General features: G+C 39.8%; 2 non-coding genes across 2 annotated transcripts; both read right to left on the bottom strand.

The window, feature by feature from the left end:
* Positions 1–5,089: 5,089 nt before the first annotated feature.
* On the bottom strand, positions 5,090–5,196 carry LOC112745818 (small nucleolar RNA R71). The gene has a single exon (XR_003173727.1). It is a non-coding gene; the product is annotated as a small nucleolar RNA R71 (small nucleolar RNA).
* A 13,658-nt stretch (positions 5,197–18,854) lies between these two features.
* LOC112746278 (small nucleolar RNA R71) lies at positions 18,855–18,962 on the bottom strand. The gene has a single exon (XR_003174170.1). It is a non-coding gene; the product is annotated as a small nucleolar RNA R71 (small nucleolar RNA).
* Between the last annotated feature and the right edge of the window lie 3,489 nt (positions 18,963–22,451).

Raw genomic sequence — 22,451 nt, 5'->3', positions numbered from 1 at the left:
CAATCAAGAGGGTTTATCAAGAACAACTTGAAGATCATGATGAATGCAATGCATGAATGCATTTTTCGAAAAGTGCAAATGGAGATGCAATTGACACCAAACTTACAATTGACTCGAGACTCAAACAAGAAACACAAAATATTTTTTGATTTTATGATTTTATTAATTTTTTTTGGATTTTCTTTTAATTTTTTCGAAAAACATATAGGAAAAAGAAAATAGAAATTCAAAATTTTTAATAAGAATCCCAAGAATCTTGCAATGTTGGCCTAAAGCTCCAATCCAAGGGTTGGGCAAGGCTTAATAGCCAGCCAAGCTTTAGTATGCTATTACATGCATTAAAGTGATTAGTTGAATCCTCAGTCTAAAGGAATTTAGACATGGCTTTACAGCCAGTCAGGATTCAACAAATCATCATGAAACACTAGAATTCATTCTTAAAAATTCAGAAGAAAAATATATTTTTAAAAAAATAATTTTTTTTTAATATTAATTGGGAAAAACGAAAAAGAAGAAAATATTTTTGAAAAATTTTTGAAAACTTTTTGAAAATAAAATAAGAAGAAAATTACCCAATCTGAGCAACACGATGAACCGTCAGTTCTCCAAACTCAAACAATCCCCGGCAACGGCGCCAAAAAGCTTGGTATGCAAAATTGTTACTCTGAGGTTGTAAAATTGTTGTTCATTCTCTCCCTGGCAATGGCTCCAAAAACTGGTGCACAACACCATGGTCCAGACATAACTTCACAACTTCGCACAACTAACCAGCAAGTGCACTGGGTCGTCCAAGTAATAAAACCTTACGTGAGTAAGGGTCGATCCCACGGAGCTTGTTGGTATGAAGCAAGCTATGGTCATCTTGTAAATCTCAGTCAGGCGGATATCAAATAGTTATGGAGTTTTCGAATATTAATAATAAATAAATAGAAAATAAAGATAGAAATACTTATGTAATTCATTGGTGGGAATTTCAGATAAGCATATAGAGATGCGTTCGTTCCTCTGAACCTCTGCTTTCCTGCTGTCTTCATCCAATCAATCCTACTCCTTTCCATGGCTGGCTTTATGTAAGGGCATCACCGTTGTCAATGGATACATCCCATCCACTTGTGAAAAAGGTCCAAATGCTCTGTCACGGCACGGCTAATCATCTGAGGTTCTCGATCATACTGGAATAGAATTCACCCTCCTTTTGCGTCTGTCACTACGCCCAGCACTCGCGAGTTTGAAGTCCGTCACATTCATTCAATCCCTAAATCCTACTCAAAATACCACAGACAATGTTTTGACTTTCCGGATTCTCATGAATGCCGCCATCAATCTAGCTTATACCACGAAGATTCTGATTAAGAGATCCAAGAGATACTCATTCAATCTAAGGTAGAACGGAAGTGGTTGTCAGGCACGTGTTCATAGGGAATGATGATGATTGTCACGTTCATCACATTCATGTTGGAGTACGAATGAATATCTTAGAAGCGGAATAAGTTGAATTGAATAAAAAAATAGTAGTACTTTGCATTAATTCATGAGGAACAATAGAGCTCCACACCTTAATCTATGGAGTGCAGAAACTCTACCGTTTGAAAATACATAAGTGATAATGGTCCAGGCATGGCCGAATGGCCAGCCCCCATGCAAGTCTAAGATAGCATAAAACTGATCAAAGATGTCTAATACAATAGTAAAAAGTCCTATTTATACTAAACTAGTTACTAGGGTTTACAGAAGTAAGTAATTGATGCATAAATCCACTTCCGGGGCCCACTTGGTGTGTGCTTGGGCTGAGATTGAAGTTTACACGTGGAGAGGTCATTCTTGGAGTTGAACACCAGTTTGTAACATATTTCTGGCGTTCAACTCTGGCTTGTGACGTGTTTCTGGCGTTTAACTCCAGACTGCAGCATAGAACTGGCGTTCAACGCCCTTTCGCATCATCTAAACTCGGCCAAAGTATGAACTATTATATATTGCTGGAAAGCCCTAGATGTCTACTTTCCAACGCAATTCGAAGTGCGCCATTTTGAGTTCTATAGCTTCAGAAAATCCACTTTGAGTGCAGGGAGGTCAGAATCCAACAGCATCAGCAGTCCTTCTTCAACCTCTGAATCTGATTTTTGCTCAAGTCCCTCAATTTCAGCCAGAAAATACCTGAAATCACAGAAAAACACACAAACTCATAGTAAAGTCCAGAAATGTGAATTTAACATAAAAACTAATGAAAACATCCCTAAAAGTAACTAGATTCTACTAAAAACATACTAAAAACAATGCCAAAAAGCGTATAAATTATCCGCTCATCACAACTTTAATGAGAAAAGTAATCGCCAATAACGTCCTTGAAGCCATCATAGCCCACGTTAAGAGTCACGTTAACTAAGTTAACGTGAACTCTAACGTGGAAGAAAGAAAGTGGAGCCAACATTAGTGACACTCACCTTTGTCACCAACGTTGGGCCAAGCTCATAAGTGGCCACGTTAATAGCCACGTTAACTCAGTTAACGTGGACTCTAACGTTGGAAAGCAAAAGAGAAGCCAACGTTAGTGACACTCACCTTTGTCACTAACGTTGGCCAAGCCACAATGAGCCATGTTAACTCCCACGTTAACTTAGTTAACGTGGAAGCTAACGTGGATAAGAGAGATGATGAGCCAACGTTAGTGACACTCACCTTTGTCACTAACGTTGGAGATGGCTAGCATTACTACGTTAGAAGCCACGTTAACCTAGTTAACGTGGACTCTAACGTGGGAAGTAGGGGCACATTGGAACGTTAGTGACAAAGGTAAGTGTCACTAATGTTCTCGAAGGATTGGCAAGCTTACGTTAAGAGCCATGTTAACTAAGTTAACGTGGACTCTAACGTAGGGGGAAGGGAAGTCTCTCAACGTTATTGGAAAAGATGATTCCCAATAACGTGTGCGAAGGACCAAGAGGCAACGTTAGTGGTCACGTTAGTGCCACTAACGTTGAAGTTAACGAGGATTATCCCTAGGTAAGGAACGTTAGTGAAAAAGGTGATTGCCACTAACGTTCTCGAACCCACACTCTCACTTAACGTTAACGTCACTAACGTCCTGAGCTAAACACCCTGCCTACTCCACACTTTCTCTCTGCAAGTAAAGCTTAGCCCACTGCGGAAGATAACTGCTTCAAACTCAAGATCCAAAGGCCCATATCCAAGACTTGAAGAACCAGCTAGAAGATCAGAAGAGTAGTATATATAGGGGTAGTTTTGAATTAGAAAGGAGCTTTTTGGGGGATTGGAAATTGGGAACTACTCTCTGTATAATTTACTTTCTCTGCACTTCTAGTTCTAGTTTTCATGATGTATTCTCCATCTTTGTTTTCCATTTCCAGAGCTATGAACAACTAAACCCCTTTTATTGGGTTAGGGAGCTCTGTTGTAATTTGATGGATCAATACTAATTTTCATTACTCTTCTTCTATCTTTTCTCTTGATTTTACTAGAAAGCTTTCAATCTTCATCCAATTGGGTAGTTATCTTGGAAAAGAAGCTATTTATACTTGGATCTCTTCTGAACCTTGGAAGAGGAATAAAGAGATCATGCTAGAAATGCTTTCTCATGTTGGACCAAATTGGGGTTGGATGGATATGGTGACTATAATTCTACCAACACTTGATTTGGGAATGCATGTGGTATAATCAGTGACCATACTTCATCTCTTCTCATGAGCAATTGACCAAGGAATTGGCTATTGATCAAGATTTGAGAGATTGAATTACAAGGAATTGTAATTCAATCACTTAAGATTGCCAAGGAGATCAATGAACGCATTGATTGAGGAAGAGATGAAAATGAACTTGATCCAGAGAATGCAACATCTCCTAAGCCCAATGAATTCCCCATTTCTGATCTTACCCATTCTCTTTAATTTCTGTAATTTACTTTTATGAGCATCTTCCCCATTCCCATTTAAGATTCTGCAATTTACTTTCCGCCATTTACATTCAGCTCTTTATTTCCAGCAATTTACATTTTTTGCTATTTACTTTCCCGCCATTTAATTTTCTGCAACTCTCAAACCAAATTCTGCTTCGCTCAACTAGAACATTCCTCTAATTAAAGTTGCTTGACCAATCAATCCATGTGGGATTCGACCTCACTCTATTGTGAGTTTTTACTTGACGACAATCAGTATACTTGCCGAAGGAAAATTGTTGAGAGACAAGTTTCCATGCTTTCAAGTTTATGGTGCCGTTGCCGGGGATTGATTTTGTATCAACAATGATTAAATTGGAGGATAACTAGATTGAGCATTTTTCTTTTGTTTGATTTAAATTTCTGTTTGAGTTAATTACTTTCAGTTTTAGTTATTTTTTTCTCCCTTCCCCACTACTCCTTTTCATAGTTATTTAATATTTAGTTCACTAACCCACTAACTGTTTGATATATTGCATCACTCACACTAACAGCAATTTTTAACAAGAGTACTTTCTGCAATTATTTCCTTGCTTCTGCCTTATTGGTTGTATGACAGGGAGAAGAAGCGGGGCTTTAACTTCCTTTGATTCTGAACCTGAGAGGACCTTCCTTAGATTAAGGAGGGAAGCAAGAGGAAAGAGAGTAGTTGGTGCTGAGGAAGAGGAGGAGTACTTTGAACCAGATATGGATGAAAACATGGAGAACCATCATGAAGAAGAGGCTCACAACCATGGCAGAGAAGGTCTAGCAAATCATGCTGGGCAAGAGAGAAGAGTTCTAGGCTCTTACATCAACTCAAACCCAGGAAACTGTGGGAGTAGCATCCAAAGGCCAACCATACATGCCAACAACTTTGAACTAAAGCCACAGCTCATCACCCTTATTCAGAATAACTGTTCATTTGGAGGAGGTGTCCAGGAAGACCCCAATCAACATCTAACCACCTTCCTGAGGATATGTGATACTGTGAAGTCTAATGGTGTTCATCCTGACACCTATAGACTACTTCTGTTCCCTTTCTCACTTAAGGACAAGGCATCTAAATGGCTGGAATCCTTCCCAAAGGAGAGTTTAGCAACTTGGGAAGATGTGGTGAACAAATTCCTGGCAAGATTCTATCCTCCTCAACGGATCAACAGGCTGAGAGCTGAGGTGCAAACATTCAGGCAGCAGGATGATGAGACTCTATATGAAGCATGGGAGAGGTTCAAGGACCTAACAAGAAGGTGCCCACCAGATATGTTCAATGAATGGGTGCAGCTACACATTTTCTATGAAGGCCTTTCTTATGAATCAAAGAAGGCAGTAGACCATTCATCCGGGGGATTTTTGAACAAGAAGAAGACCATTGAGGAGGCCATAGATGTCATTGAAACTGTAGCAGAGAATGACTATTTCTATGCTTCTGAAAGAGGCAACACTAGAGGAGTGATAGAACTAAACAATGTGGATGCACTGCTGGCCCAAAACAAGCTTATTACCAAGCAACTAGCCGACCTCACCAAGAAGATGGAGAGGAACCAAGTAGCAGCAATCACCACCTCATCAACAACCCAAGAGGGAGTGAATGCTGAGGCAGAGGAGGACTAAGAACAAGCCAACTACATTGGAAACTCACCCAGGCAGACCCATGATCCATACTCCAAAACCTACAACCCTGGTTGGAGGAATCACCCAAACTTTGGGTGGGGAAATCAACAAGATCAAAGCCAAGATCAGAGACGTCACAACCACAACAACAATGTAGCTCACCAACATTCAACACAGAGATCATATCAGCACCACCATAACAACACCTCTCCACATCCATACTAAAACCAAAATGACCCAACTCACCCATCCACTCTCAACTCACCATCATCTGAAGAAAGACTCTCCAAAATTGAGACTCTGCTTGAAGGCATATGCAAAGAGATTCAAGATAATAAGGTAGTCAAAGAGGAGGTGCGAGCTAGTATCAAGAACCAGGGGGACACCATCAAGAGGCTGGAATTTCAAGTGGGATACTTATCTGAAAAGATTCCCAAACCTACTGGTAGCTTCCCAAGTGACATAGAGAAAAATCCGAGAGGTGAAGCAAAGAAAGTCAGATGGGAAGATTGCAAGATGGTTACTATAAGTAGTAAGGAGGCTGAGGAAAAGCAAAACAAGCCATTAGAACAACATGGAGAGACATCAGCAGAGAAATAGGAAAAGGATCATCAAGAAACCAAAATTTCACAAAAGAGCTGACACAGAAGGAGCTGCTGAAACTCTATGCACCTTTTCCCCAATTACTCAATGGTGCTGTAGAGAAGAGAATATACTCAAGGTTTCTTGACCTGTTTGCATCCCTCCATGTAAACATACCATTCATCAAGGCTCTCCAACAAATGCCATCATACATTAAGTATATGAAGGAGCTGCTGACCAGAAAAAGCTCACTCAAGGGAGGACAAACAATAGTGATGAATAAGGAGTACAGTGCTCTCATTTAACCAGATTTGCCTATAAAAAGGAAGGACCCCGGGAGTTTTCACATCCCCTGTGCCATAGGAGAAACAATGTTTGATAAAGCACTCTGCGATTTGGGAGCAAGCATCAACTTAATGCCTTTATCCCTTATGAAAAGGATGCAGATCAATGAGATAATACCCACAGATGTAATTATCAGGCTGGCTGATAAAACTCAAAAACAAGCAGTAGGAGTGGTTGAAAATGTGCTGGTGAAGGTGGGAAAATACTTCCTTCCCACAGACTTTGTCATCTTGGACATGGAAGAAAGTCACACTCACCCAATCATATTGGGAAGACCGTTCTTAGCTACAGCCAGAGCACTCATAGATGTAGAGCGAGGGGAGCTAATTTTGAGGATCCATGATGAACAACTCAGCTTCAATGTCTTCAAACTCTCACAAGAAACAGATCATAATGAGATACTGAGGGAGGAGGCAAGCACTGAAGCACAACCAACACCTCTGGGAAACCACTTGGTTGAAGAACAAGGCAATCAGCAGCTGTCACAGCTCATGGAAAATAAGGAGAAACCTAAACTACCAGAGTCATATGAGACCAGTAACAAAATTCCCTTAGAAGAGGAGGTCACAAAGAGTAAGGCAACATCAAAAGGGACAAAGAAGAAGGCACCAAGGAGGTGGAGGAACAAGAAGATCCCTACAGAGGACTTTTCTCCGGGGGACAAAGTGATCTCAGCCTACTTCCCAGATATTCCACCTCATCTCCCCACTATCCCATCTCAGTTACCTAAGGTCTTCACCATCAACAGAGTTCTTTCCTTAGAACATGTAGAGATCCTTGATGAAGCCAATGGATATAGGTCTACTACAAGAGGGGAAGATCTGAAGCATTACCAACCACCATGACAAAGGCAAAACGTCAAGCTAGTGACGCTAAAGAAGCACTTCATGGGAGGCAACCCATGTTTTACATGCTTTTAAAAGTAGTTAATAATGCAAGGTTCAAGGATTTCAAATCAACATAACATGGACTTGAATGAATCCTTGTGTGCAGCATATAGTGAAGAACAAGTTTGGTGTTCAAGGCACACTAAGAGAACATCAATGTAACCCATATCATGTCACTCTTAGGGGCCTTGAACAAATCTTGTACACCATACGGCACCAAACTAAGTTTGGTGTTGCCAATGTTGCACACATGGATGTTGAGTTAGTCAGTTGGTTTGCTCTAATGAATGACACTTAGTTAGTTAAAACAAAAACTTTAAAAGAATAGTTATTTTTTTTTTGCCGCCACTTTCCACACATATTTTTTTTATCACAATTCTTTCATTTTGTAGGAGAGAAGAAAGGGGTATTAAAGTGGATTGAGTGGACAATTAAATGAGGAGGGTTCGGCCACTTCATGAAGGGAGAATACACACGTGTCTCAAGGGGAAATGAATTGGGAAATGCGCCATGCAATATTGAAAGAATGAGACCCTTGAAGACCGAACCAATCTCCCTCATAAAGATGATGATCCTTGTGCTCATCCCCTGCAGAACCCCATCCGTTCATCATACACCAACCCCATCAATCCACACCTTTCATCCACACACCACTTCTCTATATAAGTGATTCGCACTAAGTACACCCTTAACATTCCAATTTCACTCCCCACACTTCTCATTCTCAAAACCAAACACTCTTCCCCCTCATCACACCTTGTCCTAACCAACCGAATTCCTCATCTATCCATACCATCCACCCTCTTCACACATCGACTCAAACTCATGGCATCATCAAGCTCCAAGAGGAAAAAGAGGAAGGAACCAGTGAAGAGCATTCCTTTCGATGAGAACAGATTCAAAACTGCATTCCATGAACTCGAATTTGAACGGATAAAGCTCAAGAAGATACTGCCTGAGTTAACGTTCCAAATTGACGAGGATGAGTGCCCACAGATTCGAGAGAAGATTGAACAAAGGGGTTGGCAAAGGCTTACGAACCCGGAGGGGAAGATAAATGCAAACCTCATCAAAGAGTTCTATGCAAACGTGGTCAGAGAAGACAAAACCAAGGCCCCCACCTTCAAAAGTTACGTAAGTGGGAGAGAGGTGGACTTCATCCCAAATGCTATAACAAGAACTCTTCAGCTGAAATCACCACATTTTGATGAGCTTAGTTATCATGCAAGGATAAGTAAGAGCCCTGACATTGATGAACTCGAAGAAATAGTGACTGACATATGTGTCATAGGAGCTGACTGGAAAAGGTATGCGGATAAGAGACCCCGGTTCATCAAGAGGGGAGACCTTAGCCCAGAAGCCAAGGGATGGTTTGAACTCGTGAGAAGGTCTATCCTCCCAGCTACAAATAATTCAGAGGTCAATATTAATCGAGCGACTATGGTACATTGCCTAGTACAGGGTGGAGAAATCAATGTGCATGAACTCATAGCTGAGGGGATTCAAGAGTCAGCTGAGAAGGTTGATTCGGGTGCTAGGCTTTGGTACCCCAGCACCATTCTCAGATTGTGTACAAAGGCCAAGGTAGTCTTTAAGGATAGCAATCCAGACTGGGTGAACCCTGGGAGGCTAGTTACACTTCAACGTCTGATCTATACTACGCCCGCCCAACAACAAAGAAGACCTCAAATAGGAAAGCGAAAACCAAAAGAAGGAGCCCACCAAGAAGAATCTCATCAGGAAGAACACCAACAAAGAGAATATTATGACCCAACCAACATAAACCTGAATCACATTCATGGAGCCATTGAGGAACTAGCAAGGAGTTATATGGAGGGACAAGAACAACAACTGCATGTTCAAGCTCAAAGGATGGATCGTCAAGAAGAACTCCTTTCTAATTGGATGAATCAACAAGGGGAGTGGCAGAAACAGCAAATGGAACATTATTCCCAGCTCACTCAAGCTATCAATCAAGTGTCTGAAAGGCAAGAGCGTCAAGATAAGCTCTTTTAAGAACTCAACCAACGCCAGCTAGCTCAGACAAAGGCATTCAATGAGTTCAGTGTACTTAATGAAGGACGGCAACTACATAGGGAGGAGTTCAACATAAACACTCAAGCCAAGTTGAACTACATGTCTAGTCATATGCATAATCTACACTATGCCATCCCTACATATGATGAGGTCCAAAAAGATTTTGTGGAACAAGAAGAAAGGAAGGTGAAACAGCAGAAGGAAACACTGAAAAAGAAAATGGAAGATACTGGTTTTTGGAAGAAGTTGATTGGAAAAGGCAAGGGAAGTGGGAGTACAAGCACTCAAGGGAAACACAAAGAGGACAAGCAAGAGGAAGAGCATGGGCAACCCCATGAGTAAAAGGTGGTGGAGTTTCCTCTTTGTTCCATCTTTTTCAAGCATTAAATAAGGAAAATCATGTATGAAATAGAACATGCTTCCATGATAGTTTAGGATCTTCAATTCTGTTTTTAGTATTCTACTTGTCTAGGTCTATGACTACTAGTCAAGTTGCTTGTTTTCAATTCCATCCTGCTTATTGTGTTGCTTGTCTCCTTTTGAATCAAATAAAAAGAGAACGATTGTTATCAAAGACCAGAGTGGAGTTCATATTGTGGAGTAAGTTCCTTAGTGTGTGAGGTGGTCATAAGTTAGCTAAGTTGGTTCACCAACAAGGGTGGGAAGACAACTATCTGTCCTGAATCATATGCTTGAAACACACCCCATGAGACTAGCTAAATAACAAGATCCTAATAAGAAAAAGGGGAAAAGAACAATAAGAGTTGAAAAAGAAAGAAAAGTTAATAAAGAATAAGGCTAGGCACCAAGGGTTTAAAACTTGAGAGATGTGTCAGTGATGCTCCTGTACCAAGGATCTGCTTGGATGAATAAGTTCGTCGGAGTGCTTCATCACTTGGTAACTTGGGTTAACTAACCCGGGATTATCAACTGAAAATCCACTATCAAGAGCAACCTTGCTACAGAACATTTAGTAACCCAAAGAGGTGCTAGACACCAAGGTCTCAAGAAAGGAAATAACAAACCATGTGCCTGTAGTGTATATGTATGGGGGAAAGAGACTTGAGGGAGTAAGTCCTTAGGGGTGTCTTAAAACCTAGCACCTTGAACCAACTGGTTCGGGAGTGCTGGCTGAAAGCTTATCTTAAAGAGTCGCCCCCTCACAGAGCACTTAGCCTAAAAACACAAATAAGCCCTGAAAAATAATAAAAGGATCAGTGAATAAGAGTCTCATAGGGAGCAATCAAGTGAGTATTCCAGGACATGATAAAGGTCTGAAAGCCAGTGAAGGAATGAACCTAAGTTGCTATGCATGAAACCACCATAAAACCAAGGATATGACTTCCACAATAATGATTCATTCCTCTTGGCATTCCATTCATCATTCTGTTGTTCCAGTACTTGCTTAGGGACAAGCAAGCTTTAAGTTTGGTGTTGTGATGCCAGGGCATTTTGGCCAGTTTCACTGACCTTTTCCTTACTGTTTTAGGGTAGTTTCATGCATTTTCTTAGGAAATAAGCAAGTTTTGGGTAGAATTTCACTTACATCTTGATTTAAGCATACATTGAGCACTTTACATGATTTCATGAGAATTTTGCATGAATTAGATGACAAATTGGATGATGCATGTCTCTTGATGTGGATTAGAACTTTGATGCACTGTATTGCTTGATTTCAGGACAAAGGAAGCAAGAAAGAGCCACGTTGGCAGCCACGTTAGTCTAACTAACGTGACCACCAACGTGGAATGGGAGCTAGCTTGCAACGTTAATGAGAAAAGTAATCGCCAATAACGTCCTCGAAGCCATCATAGCCCACGTTAAGAGTCACGTTAACTAAGTTAACGTGAACTCTAACGTGGAAGAAAGAAAGTGGAGCCAACATTAGTGACACTCACCTTTGTCACTAACGTTGGGCCAAGCTCATAAGTGGCCACGTTAAGAGCCACGTTAACTCAGTTAACGTGGACTCTAACGTTGGGAAGCAAAAGAGAAGCCAACGTTAGTGACACTTACCTTTGTCACTAACGTTGGCCAAGCCACAATGAGCCACATTAACTCCCACGTTAACTTAGTTAACGTGGAAGCTAACGTGGATAAGAGAGATGATGAGCCAACATTAGTGACACTCACCTTTGTCACTAACGTTGGAGATGGCTAGCATTACTATGTTAGAAGCCACATTAACCTAGTTAACGTGGACTCTAACGTGGGAAGTAGGGGCACATTGGAACGTTAGTGACAAAGGTAAGTGTCACTAACGTTCTCGAAGGATTGGCAAGCTTACGTTAAGAGCCACGTTAACTAAGTTAACGTGGACTCTAACGTAGGGGGAAGGGAAGTCTCTCAATGTTATTGGAAAAAGTAAGTCCCAATAACGTGTGCGAAGGACCAAGAGGCAACGTTAGTGGTCACGTTGGTGCCACTAACGTTGAAGTTAACGTGGACCATTCTTGGGTTAGAAACGTTAGTGAAAAAGGTGATTGTCACTAACGTTCTCAACCCACACTTTCACTTAATGTTAACGCCACTAACATCCTAAACTAGAATCCCTGCCTACTTCACACTTTCTCTCTGCAAGTAAAGCTAAGCCCACTGAAGAAGATAACTGCTTCAACACAAGATCCAAAGGCCCATATCCAAGACTTGAAGAGCCAACTAGAAGATCAGAAGAGTAGTATAAATAGGGAGAGCTTTGAACTAGAAAAGGAGCTTTTGGCATTATTAGAATTACTTTTCTGTATTTTACTTTCTCTGCAACTTCTAGTTTAACTTTCAGAATGTACTCTCCATCTATGCTTTTCATTCCCAGAGCTATGAACAACTAAACCCGTTTCATTGGGTTAGGGAGCTCTGTTGTAATTTGATGGATCAATAATAGTTTTCATTATTCTTCTTCTTTCTTTTCTCTTGATTTTACTAGAAAGCTTTCAATCTTCATCCAATTGAGTAGTTATCTTGGAAAAGAAGCTATTCATAATTGGATCTCTTCTGAACCTTGGAAAAGGGATGAAGAGATCATGCTAGAAATAATTTCTCATGTTGGACCAAATTGGGGTTTGGGCGGATATGGTGACATATAATTCTCCCAATACTTTGATTTGGAAATACATGTGGTATAATCAGTGACTACACTTCATCTCTTCTCATGAGCAATTAGACCAAGGAATTGGCTATTGATCTGATTTGAGAGATTGAATTACCAAGGAATTGGAATTCAATCACTTAAGATTGCCAAGGAGATCAATGAATGCATTGATTGAGGAAGAGATGAAAATGAACTTGATCCGGAGAATGCAACATCTCCTAAGCCCAATGAATTCCCCATTTCTGATCTTACCCATTCTCTTTACTTTATGCTATTTACTTTCATGTTAAACTCCCCTTCCCCCTTTAAGATTCTGCAATTTACCTTCCGTCATTTATTTTCTGCAATTTACTTTCCCGCCATTTAATTTCCTGCAATTCTCAACCCAATTTCTGCTTAGCTTAACTAGAACATTCTTCCAATTAAATTTGCTTGACCAATCAATCCCTGTGGGATTCGACCTCACTCTATTGTGAGTTTTTACTTGACGATAATTCGGTATACTTGCCGAAGGGGAATTTGTTGAGAGATAAGTTTCCGTGCATCACACGTACGCATGGATATGAGTTATGCAAGACGACGCGTGCGCGTGCCTGACGCGTACGCGTGACACGCGAAGATGACCAGTGACGCGTACGCGTGACATGCGTGATCTGCGGAATTAACGGAAAACGCTGGGGGAGATTTTGGGCTGAGTTTTAACCCAGTTTCTGGCCCAGAAACACAGACTAGAGCCAGGGGACATGCAGAGACTCAACACACGTTCTCATTAGCATAGTTTTAGTTTTAGATCTGAATCTAGAGAGAAAAAATTACTCTTCCTCTAGGTTTTCTTTACATTCATAGATTTCTAGTTTTATGCTTTTACTTTTGGATGTTGAGAAGAGTCATCACCTCCGTTGAAGTTACTATTCTAGTTTGTTTTCTTATTCCCTTGCTATTCCATATTCTTAATTCTTGTTTAGATTTACAATTGGATTGTTTTTAGAATTTATTTATGCAAAGGATTACATTTACTTTTAATTGATTTGTAGTTAATGTCTATCATGTCTTCCTTTTATTCTCTTTTTAATTCTATGCAAGTTATTTTCATGTCAATGGAGTAGATTCCCAACTTGACATGGGGGTTGATTAAAAGGAAACACTTGAGTTAGAATGCTCAAGTGATTAGTAAATTAGAAGTTGTTGGCTAATTCTCTATTTACTAACGCTAGACCTTCCCAAGGGAGAGGACTAGGATTTGCGAATAAGAGTTAGCTCAATCACTTGACTTTCCTTTATTTGGTAAGAGTTAACTAAGTGAAAACAACAACCTTTAATGCTACACTTGAGAGAATTCCAACAAGGATAGAACTTCTAATTAATTATTTTCCCAGTCAAGGCTTTTTATTTGATTATATAAATCTCTTTTAATTTACATTGCCTTAATTTACAATTATTTATTTTCTGTCATTCAACTCTCAAAATTTCTCGAAAAACTCCTGATTAAAAAGATAGCACCCTTTTGTCAACTCGTTGGGGGACTACCTGGGATTTATACTCCCAGTATATTTATTCTAATTTTGTGACAACCTTTCTAAATTGATGAGCTGATTTTTGCTGGTTAAGAACTATACTCGCAACGTATTTCTTATATTGATTTCTTAATTGGCTGACTTCCACCTCTCGTCAATTTTAAGGGAGAGGACTAGGATTTGCGAATAAGAGTTAGCTCAATCACTTGACTTTCCTTTATTTAGTAAGGGTTAACTAAGTGAAAACAACAACCTGTTACTAATTAAGTGGAATGCTCAAGTGATTAGTTAAATTGGAAGTTGTTGGCTAATTCTCTATTTACTAACGCTAGTTCTTCCCAAGGGAGAGGATTAGGATTTGCAAATAAGAGTTAGCTCAATCACTTGACTTTCCTTTATTTAGTAAAGGTTAACTAAGTGAAAATAATAACCTCTTGCTATTCCACTTGAGAAAATTCAACAAGGATAGAACTTCCGATTAATCTCTCCTAGTCAAGGCTTTTTATTGTTATTATTTTATTCTCTCTACAATTTACTTTCCCTGTCTCCGATCCAAAACCCCAAAAGATACAATTTCGTAACCAATAATAAACACACTTCCTTGAAATTCCTTGAGAGACGACCCGAGGTTTAAACAATTCGGTTATCAATTTTACTAGGGGTTTGTTACTTGTGACAACAAAACTTTTGTACGAAAATATTCCTTGTTGGTTTAGAAGCTATACTTTCAACAAGAATTTAATTGTGAATTTTTTTATTGGCAGAAATCCATTCATCAAGCATTCTAACAGAGAGCATAACGTTCATTCACCGACGCGTACACGTCTACTGTGCGTGCGCGTCTGATGAGCGGATTTTTATACGCTTTTTGGCATTGTTTCTAGTATGTTTTTAGTATATTTTAGTTAGTTTTCATTATGTTTTTATTTGTTTTTAAATAAAAATCACATTTCTAGACTTTACTATGAGTTTGTGTGTTTTTCTATGATTTCAGGTATTTTCTGGCTGAAATTGAGGGACCTGAGCAAAAATCTGATTCAGAGGCTGAAAAAGGACTGCAGATGCTGTTGGACTCTGACCTCCCTACACTCGAAGTGGATTTTCTGGAGCTACAAAAGCCCAATTGGCGCGCTCTTAATTGAGTTGGAAAGTAGACATCCTGGGCTTTCCAGAAATATATAATAGTTCATACTTTGCCTGAGATTTGATGGCCCAAACCGGCGTTCCAAGTCAGCATAAAAATTCTGGCGTCAAAACGCCAGAACTGGCATAAAAGCTGGAGTTAAACGCCCAAACTGGCACAAAACTGGCGTTTAACTCCAAGAAAAGTCTCTACACGTGAAAGCTTCAATGCTCAGCCCAAGCACACACCAAGTGGGCCCGGAAGTGGATTCTGCATCATTTACTCATTTCTGTAAACCCTAGGTTACTAGTTTTCTACAAATAGGACCTTTTGCTATTGTATTTGATATACTGGATCATACTTTTCATCTTGGAACTTGTATGTTCACGCTTTGGGAGGCTGGCCATTCGGCCATGCCTAGACCTTTTGTTCTTATGTATTTTCAACAGTAGAGTTTCTACACACCATAGATTAAGGTGTGGAGCTCTGCTGTTCCTCATGAATTAATGCAAAGTACTATTGTTTTTCTATTCAATTCATGCCTACTTCTTCTCTAAGATATACATTCGTTCTTCAACCTGATGAAGGTGATGATCCGTGACACTCATCATCATTCTCACCTATGAACACGTGCCTGATAACCACCTCTGTTCTACTTGCAATAGCTTGAGTGCGTATCTCTTAGCCTCCTGATTCATGACGCATGGTTGCCTCGCCTGACAACCGAGTCTTCCATTCCATGAGATCAGAGTCTTCGTGGTATAAGCTAGAATTATTGGTGGCCATTCCTGAGATCCGGAAAGTCTAAACCTTGTCTGTGGTATTCTGAGTAGGATCTGGGAAGGGATGACTGTGACGAGCTTTAAACTCGTGATTGTTGGGCGTAGTGACAGACGCAAAAGGATCAATGGATCCTATTCCAACATGATCGAGAACCTACAGCTGATTAGCTGTGCAGTGACAGCGTATTTGGACCATTTTCACTGAGAGGACGGGAGGTAGCCATTGACAACGGTGAAACGCAACATAAGCTTGCCATGGAAAGGAGTATGAATGATTGGAAGAAGGCAATAGGAAAGCAGAGGTTCAGAAGGAGCAAAGCATCTTCATATGCTTATCTGAAATTCTCACCAATGAATTACATAAGTACCTCTATCTTTATTTTATGTTTTATTCATATTTGAATTATCAATTCTCCACAACCATTTGAATCTACCTGACTGAGATTTACAAGATGACCATAGCTTGCTTCAAGCTGACAATCTCCGTGGGATCAACCCTTACTCACGTAAGGTTTATTACTTGGACGACCCAGTGCACTTGCTGGTTAGTTGTGCGGAGTTGTGACAAGGAGTTGAGATTACAATTGTGCGTACCAAGCTATTGGCGCCACTGATGATCATAATTTTGTGCACCAAGTTTTTGGCGCCGTTGCCGGGGATTGTTCGAGTTTGGACAACTGACGGTTCATCTTGTTGCTCAGATTAGGTAATTTTATTTTATGTTTAAGATTCTTACCTTTTAATTTTTGAAAAATTTCAAAAAAATATATTTTTTTTTATTTCTATTTTGTTCTTCAAAACTTTTAAGAATGAATTCTAGAGTTTCATGATGATTTGTTGAAGTCTGGCTGGTTGTGAAGCCATGTCTAAACTTTTGGACCAAGGTTTCAACTTATCATCACAAGGGCTTGTTGATTTCTATCAATCTTGCTGTTGAACGTATTAATTTGCTAAAGCTTGGCTGGCCATTGACCATGTCTAGTGTTTTGGACTGAAGCTTTCACTGAAAGCTTGGCTGGCTAGTGAGCCATGTCTAATTCCTGGACCGGAGTTTTAGACTAACATTGCATGATTCCTGGAATTCTCATTAAGAATTTTGAAGTCCTTTTTCTCTTTTTCCATATAATTTTTGAAAAATCACAAAAAAATAATAAAATCATAAAAACCAAAAATATTTTGTGTTTCTTGTTTGAGTTAAGTGTCAATTTTTAAGTTTGGTGTCAATTGCATGTCTTTATTCATCTTGCATTTTTCGAATATATGCATATGTTCTTCATTGATCTTCAAGCTGTTCTTGATGATTTCATTGCTCTGATCTTTAATTTCTCTTATTTTGTGTCTTTTGTTGTTTCTTACATGCATTTTCAAATTGTTATAGACCGTAGTATACAAACTTCTAAGTTTGGTGTCTTGCATGCATTGTTTATTTGATCTTAGTTGCATTTTTTTTATTGTTTCTCATCATTAAAAATTCAAAAAAAAATTTTAAAATTGTGTCTTTTCAAGTCAATAACACAGAGAATTGAAGATTCAGAACATTCAACAGAGGAATTACACAGAAAAATCTGGGCGTTCAAAACGCCCAGTGAAGAAGGAAAACTGGCGTTTAAACGCCAGCCAGGGTGCCTGGCTAGGCGTTAAACGCCCAAAAAGGTAGCATTTTGGGCGTTAAACGCCAGAATGGATGCCATTCTGGGCGTTTAACACCAGGAGGACACTAGAGGGAAGATTTTGTTTTTAATTCAAATCTTTTTCAAATTTTCATAATTTTTCAAAATCAATTTTTTTTCAAATTATATCTTTTCAATCATATCTTTTCAAAATCAATTTCTTTTAAATTTTTTTATTTATCACTATTTTCGAAAATCCTCACTACAATTAGTGATTTAATTCAAAATTTTCAAGTTGTTACTTGCCTATTAAGAAAGGATCAAAAGTTTTAATTCTAGAATCATATCTTTTAATTTCTTGTTGGTCAAGTAATCAACTTTAATTTTAAAAACTTTCTTCTTTTTAATTTGATTCTCAATCATATCTTCTCAATCACATCTTTCTCAAAATAATTTTCAATCATATCTTTTTGATTTCTAATTTCAAAATCTTTTTCAAAAATCACTTAATTCCTTTCCCAATCTTAGTTTTCGAAAATCATTTACCAAATTTTCAAAATTTTTCTTAATTATTTCAAAATCTTTTTACTTTAATTTTGAAAATTCCTCCCTTCTTCTCACATCCTTCTATTTATGGACTAACACTCCTCCTCAATGTACAATTTGAACTCTATCCCTCTTGATAAGTTCGAATTCTTTCTTCTCTACCTTCTCCTTCTATTCTTCTTTACCTCTGACACCTCAAGGAAACTCTATACTGTGACATAGAGGATTCCATATTTTCTTCTCCTCTCTTTTCATATGAGCAGGAGCAAGGACAAAGGCATTCTTGTTGAGGCTGATCCTGAACCTGAAAAGACCTTGAAGAGAAAGCTAAGAGAAGCTAAAGTATAAATCTCTATAGAAGACCTAACAGAACTTTTCAAAAAAGAAGAAGCCATGGCAACCGAAAACAACGACAATGCCAACAATGCAAGGAAGGTGCTTGGTGACTTTACTGCACCTACTCCTGACTTCTATGGGAGAAGCATCTCAATCCCTGCCATTGGAGCAAACAACTTTGAGATTAAGCCTCAATTAGTTTCTCTGATGCAACAGAATTGCAAGTTTCATGGACTTCCATTAGAAGATCCTCATCAATTCTTAGCAGAATTCTTGCAAATCTGTGACACTGTCAAGACCAATGGAGTTGATCCCAAGGTCTATAGACTTATGCTTTTTCCCTTTGCTGTAAGAGACAGAGCTAGAATATGGTTGGATTCATAACCTAAAGAAAGCCTGAACTCTTGGGAAAAGCTAGTCAATGCCTTCTTGGCAAAATTCTTTCCACCTCAAAAATTGAGCAAGCTTAGAGTGGAAGTCCAAACCTTCAGACAGAAGGAAGATGAATCCCTCTATGAAGCCTGGGAAAGATACAAGCAATTGATCAGAAGGTGTCCTTCTGACATGCTTTCAGAATGGAGCATCATAGGTATTTTCTATGATGGTCTATCTAAATTGTCCAAAATGTCATTGGACAGCTCTGCTGGAGGATCTCTTCATCTGAAGAAGACGCCTGCAGAAGCTCAGGAACTCATTGAAATGGTTGCAAATAACCAATTCATGTACACCTCTGAAAGGAATCCTGTGAATAATGGGACAAGTCAGAAGAAAGGAGTTCTTGAGATTGATACTCTGAATGCCATATTGGCTCAGAACAAAATATTGACTCAGCAAGTAAATATGATTTCTTAGAGTCTGTCTGGAATGCAAGCAGCAACAGGCAGTACCAAAGAAGCTTCATCTGAAGAAGAAGCTTATGATTCTGAGAACCCAGCAATGGAAGAGGTGAATTACATGAGAGAACCCTATGGAAACACCTATAATCCTTCATGGAGAAACCATCCAAACCTCTCATGGAAGGATCAACAGAGGCCTCAACAAGGCTTCAACAACAACAATGGTGGAAGAAATAGGTTTAGCAATAGCAAGCCTTTTCCATCATCTTCTCAGCAACAAATAGAGAATTCTAAGCAGAGCTACTCTGAATTAGCAACTGTAGTCTCTGATTTAATTAAAACCACTCAAAGTTTCATGACTGAAACAAGGTCCTCCATTAGAAATTTGGAGGCACAAGTGGGTCAGCTGAGCAAGAAAGTTACTGAACTCCCTCTTAGTACTCTTCCAAGCAATACAGAAGAAAATCCAAAATGAGAGTGCAAGGCTATCAACATAACCCACACGGCCGAACCTAGAGAGGAGGAAGAGGCGGTGATCTCCACTGAGGAAGACCTCAATGGACGTCCACTGGCCTCCAAGGTGTTTCCTAATGAGGAACCATGGGAATCTGAGGTTCATACAGAGACCATAGAGATTCCATTGAATTTACTTTTGCCATTCATGAGCTCTGATGAGTATTCTTCCTCTAAAGAAGATGAAGATGTTACTGAAGAGCAAGTTGTTAAGTACCTTGGAGCAATCATGAAGTTAAATGCCAAGCTATTGACTTGGGAGGATGAACCCCCCTTGCTCACCAAAGAACTGGATGACTTGACTAGGCAGAGATTACCTCAAAAGAGACAGGATCATGGAAAGTTCTCAATACCTTGTACCATAGGCACTATGACCTTTGAGAAGGCTCTGTATGACCTAGGGTCAAGAATAAACCTCATGCCTCTCTCTGTAATGGAGAAGCTAAGAATCCTTGAGGTACAAGCTGCAAGAATCTCACTAGAGATGGCAGACAATTCAAGAAAAAGGCTTATGGACTTGTAGAGGATGTCTTGGTAAAGGTTGAAGGCCACTACATCCCTGCTGATTTCATAATTCTAGACACTGGGAAGTGTATGGATGAATCCATCATCCTTGGCAGGCCCTTCCTAGCCACAGCAAAAGCTGTGATTGATGTTGACAGAGGAGAATTGGTCCTTCAAGTGAATGAAGACTCCCTTGTGTTTAAAGCTCAAGGATTTCCCTTTGTAACCATGGAGAGGAAGCATGAAAAGCTTCTCTCAATGCAGAGTCAAACAAAATCCCCACATTGAAACTCTAAGTTTGGTGTTGGGAGGCCACAACCAAACTCTAAGTTTGGTGTTGAGAGGCCATTATCATGCTCTGAGTATCTGTGAGACTCTATGAGAACCCACTGTTAAGCTATTGACATTAAAGAAGCGCTTGTTGGGTGGCAACCCAATTTTTACTCATCTATGTTAAATGTCTATTTTCCATTGTTATTTTATGTTTTCTATAGGTTGATGATCATGTGAAGTCACAAAAATAATTGAAAAAGCAAAAACAAACTGAAAAACAGAATGAGAGAAGCCTACTGGCGTTTAAATGCTAGTAAGGGCAGCAGAATGGGCGTTAAACGCCCAGTCTGGCACCATTCTGGGCGTTTAACGCTAGAAATGGGCACCAGACTAGCGTTTAACGCCAGAAAAGGGCAAGAAGCTGGCGTTAAATGCTAGAAATGGGTAGCAACCTGGCGTTTAACGCCAGGATTGGCAGCAGAGGGTGTTTTGCACGCTTAATTGGTGCAGGGATGAGAAATCCTTGATACCTCAGGATCTGTGGACCCCACGGGATCCCCACCAACCTCAACTCACTCTATCTCACTTCTTCACACCTTTTCATAATAATCTTCCCCAAATACCCTTTACCAATCAACTCAATACCTCTTCCCCAAAAACCCCTCACCTATCAAATCCTACCCTCTTCTCCATAATCCCTTCACCAATCTACATCCATCCATCATAAAACCCAACCTACCTCACCATTCAAATTCAAACCACTTTCCCTCCCAAACCCACCCATACATGACCGAACCCAAGCCCCCCTCTCTACTCCTATATAAACCCATCTTCACTCCTTCATTTTCACACATCTTAGACACTACTTCACCCCATTGGCCGAAACACTACCCCCTTCCATCTCCTCTATTTCTTCTTCCTCTACTCTCTTCTTTCTTCTTTTTCTCGAGGACGAGCAAACCTTCTAAGTTTGGTGTGGTAAAAGCGTTATTTTTTGTTTTTCCATAACCATTTATGGTACCAAAGGCCGGAGAAACCTCTAGAAAGAGGAAAGGGAAGGCAAAAGCTTCCACCTCCGAGTCATGGGAGATGGAGAGATTCATCTCAAGGGTGTATCAAGACCACTTCTATGAAGTTGTGGCCAAGAAAAAAGTGATCTCCGAGGTCCTTTTCAAGCTCAAAAAGGGTGAATATCCGGAGATCCGACATGAGATTCGAAGAAGAGGTTGGGAAGTTCTCACCAACCCCATTCAACAAGTTGGAATCTTAATGGTTCAAGAGTTCTATGCCAATGCATGGATCACCAAGAACCATGATCAAAGTGTGAACCCGGACCCAAAGAATTGGCTTACAATAATTCGGGGGAAATACTTAGATTTCTGTCCAGAAAATGTAAGGTTAGCATTCAACTTACCAATGCTGCAAGGAGATGCACCCCTACACTAGAAGGGTCAACTTTGATCAAAGGTTGGACCAAGTCCTCATAGACATTTGTGAAGAGGGCGCTCAATGGAAAAGAGATTCAAGAGGGAAGCCAGTTCAACTAAGAAGGCATGACCTCAAGCCCGTGACTAGGGGATGGTTGGAGTTCATCCAACGCTCAATCATTCCCACTAGCAAACTGGTCTGAAGTTACTATAGACCGGGCTATCATGATCTATATCATCATGATTGGAGAGGAAGTAGAAGTTCATGAGGTTATATCCCTAGAAATCTACAAGGTGGCGGACAAGTCCTCTACTTTGTCAAGGTTAGCCTTCCCTCATCTCATTTGTCACCTTTGCAATTCAACTGAAATTGACATAGAGGAAGACATCCTCATTGATGAGGACAAGCCCATCACTAAGAAAAGGATGAAGAAAACAAGAGATCCCACTCATGGACAAGAGCATGAGGAAATTCCTCATCATGAAATCCCTGAGATGCCTCAAGG

This window comes from Arachis hypogaea, chromosome 14 (assembly GCF_003086295.3).
Source record: "Arachis hypogaea cultivar Tifrunner chromosome 14, arahy.Tifrunner.gnm2.J5K5, whole genome shotgun sequence".
Taxonomy (NCBI): domain Eukaryota; kingdom Viridiplantae; phylum Streptophyta; class Magnoliopsida; order Fabales; family Fabaceae; genus Arachis; species Arachis hypogaea.
The sequence above is the reverse complement of the archived record's forward strand: the minus strand, read 5'-3'. Positions and strand labels throughout refer to the sequence as shown.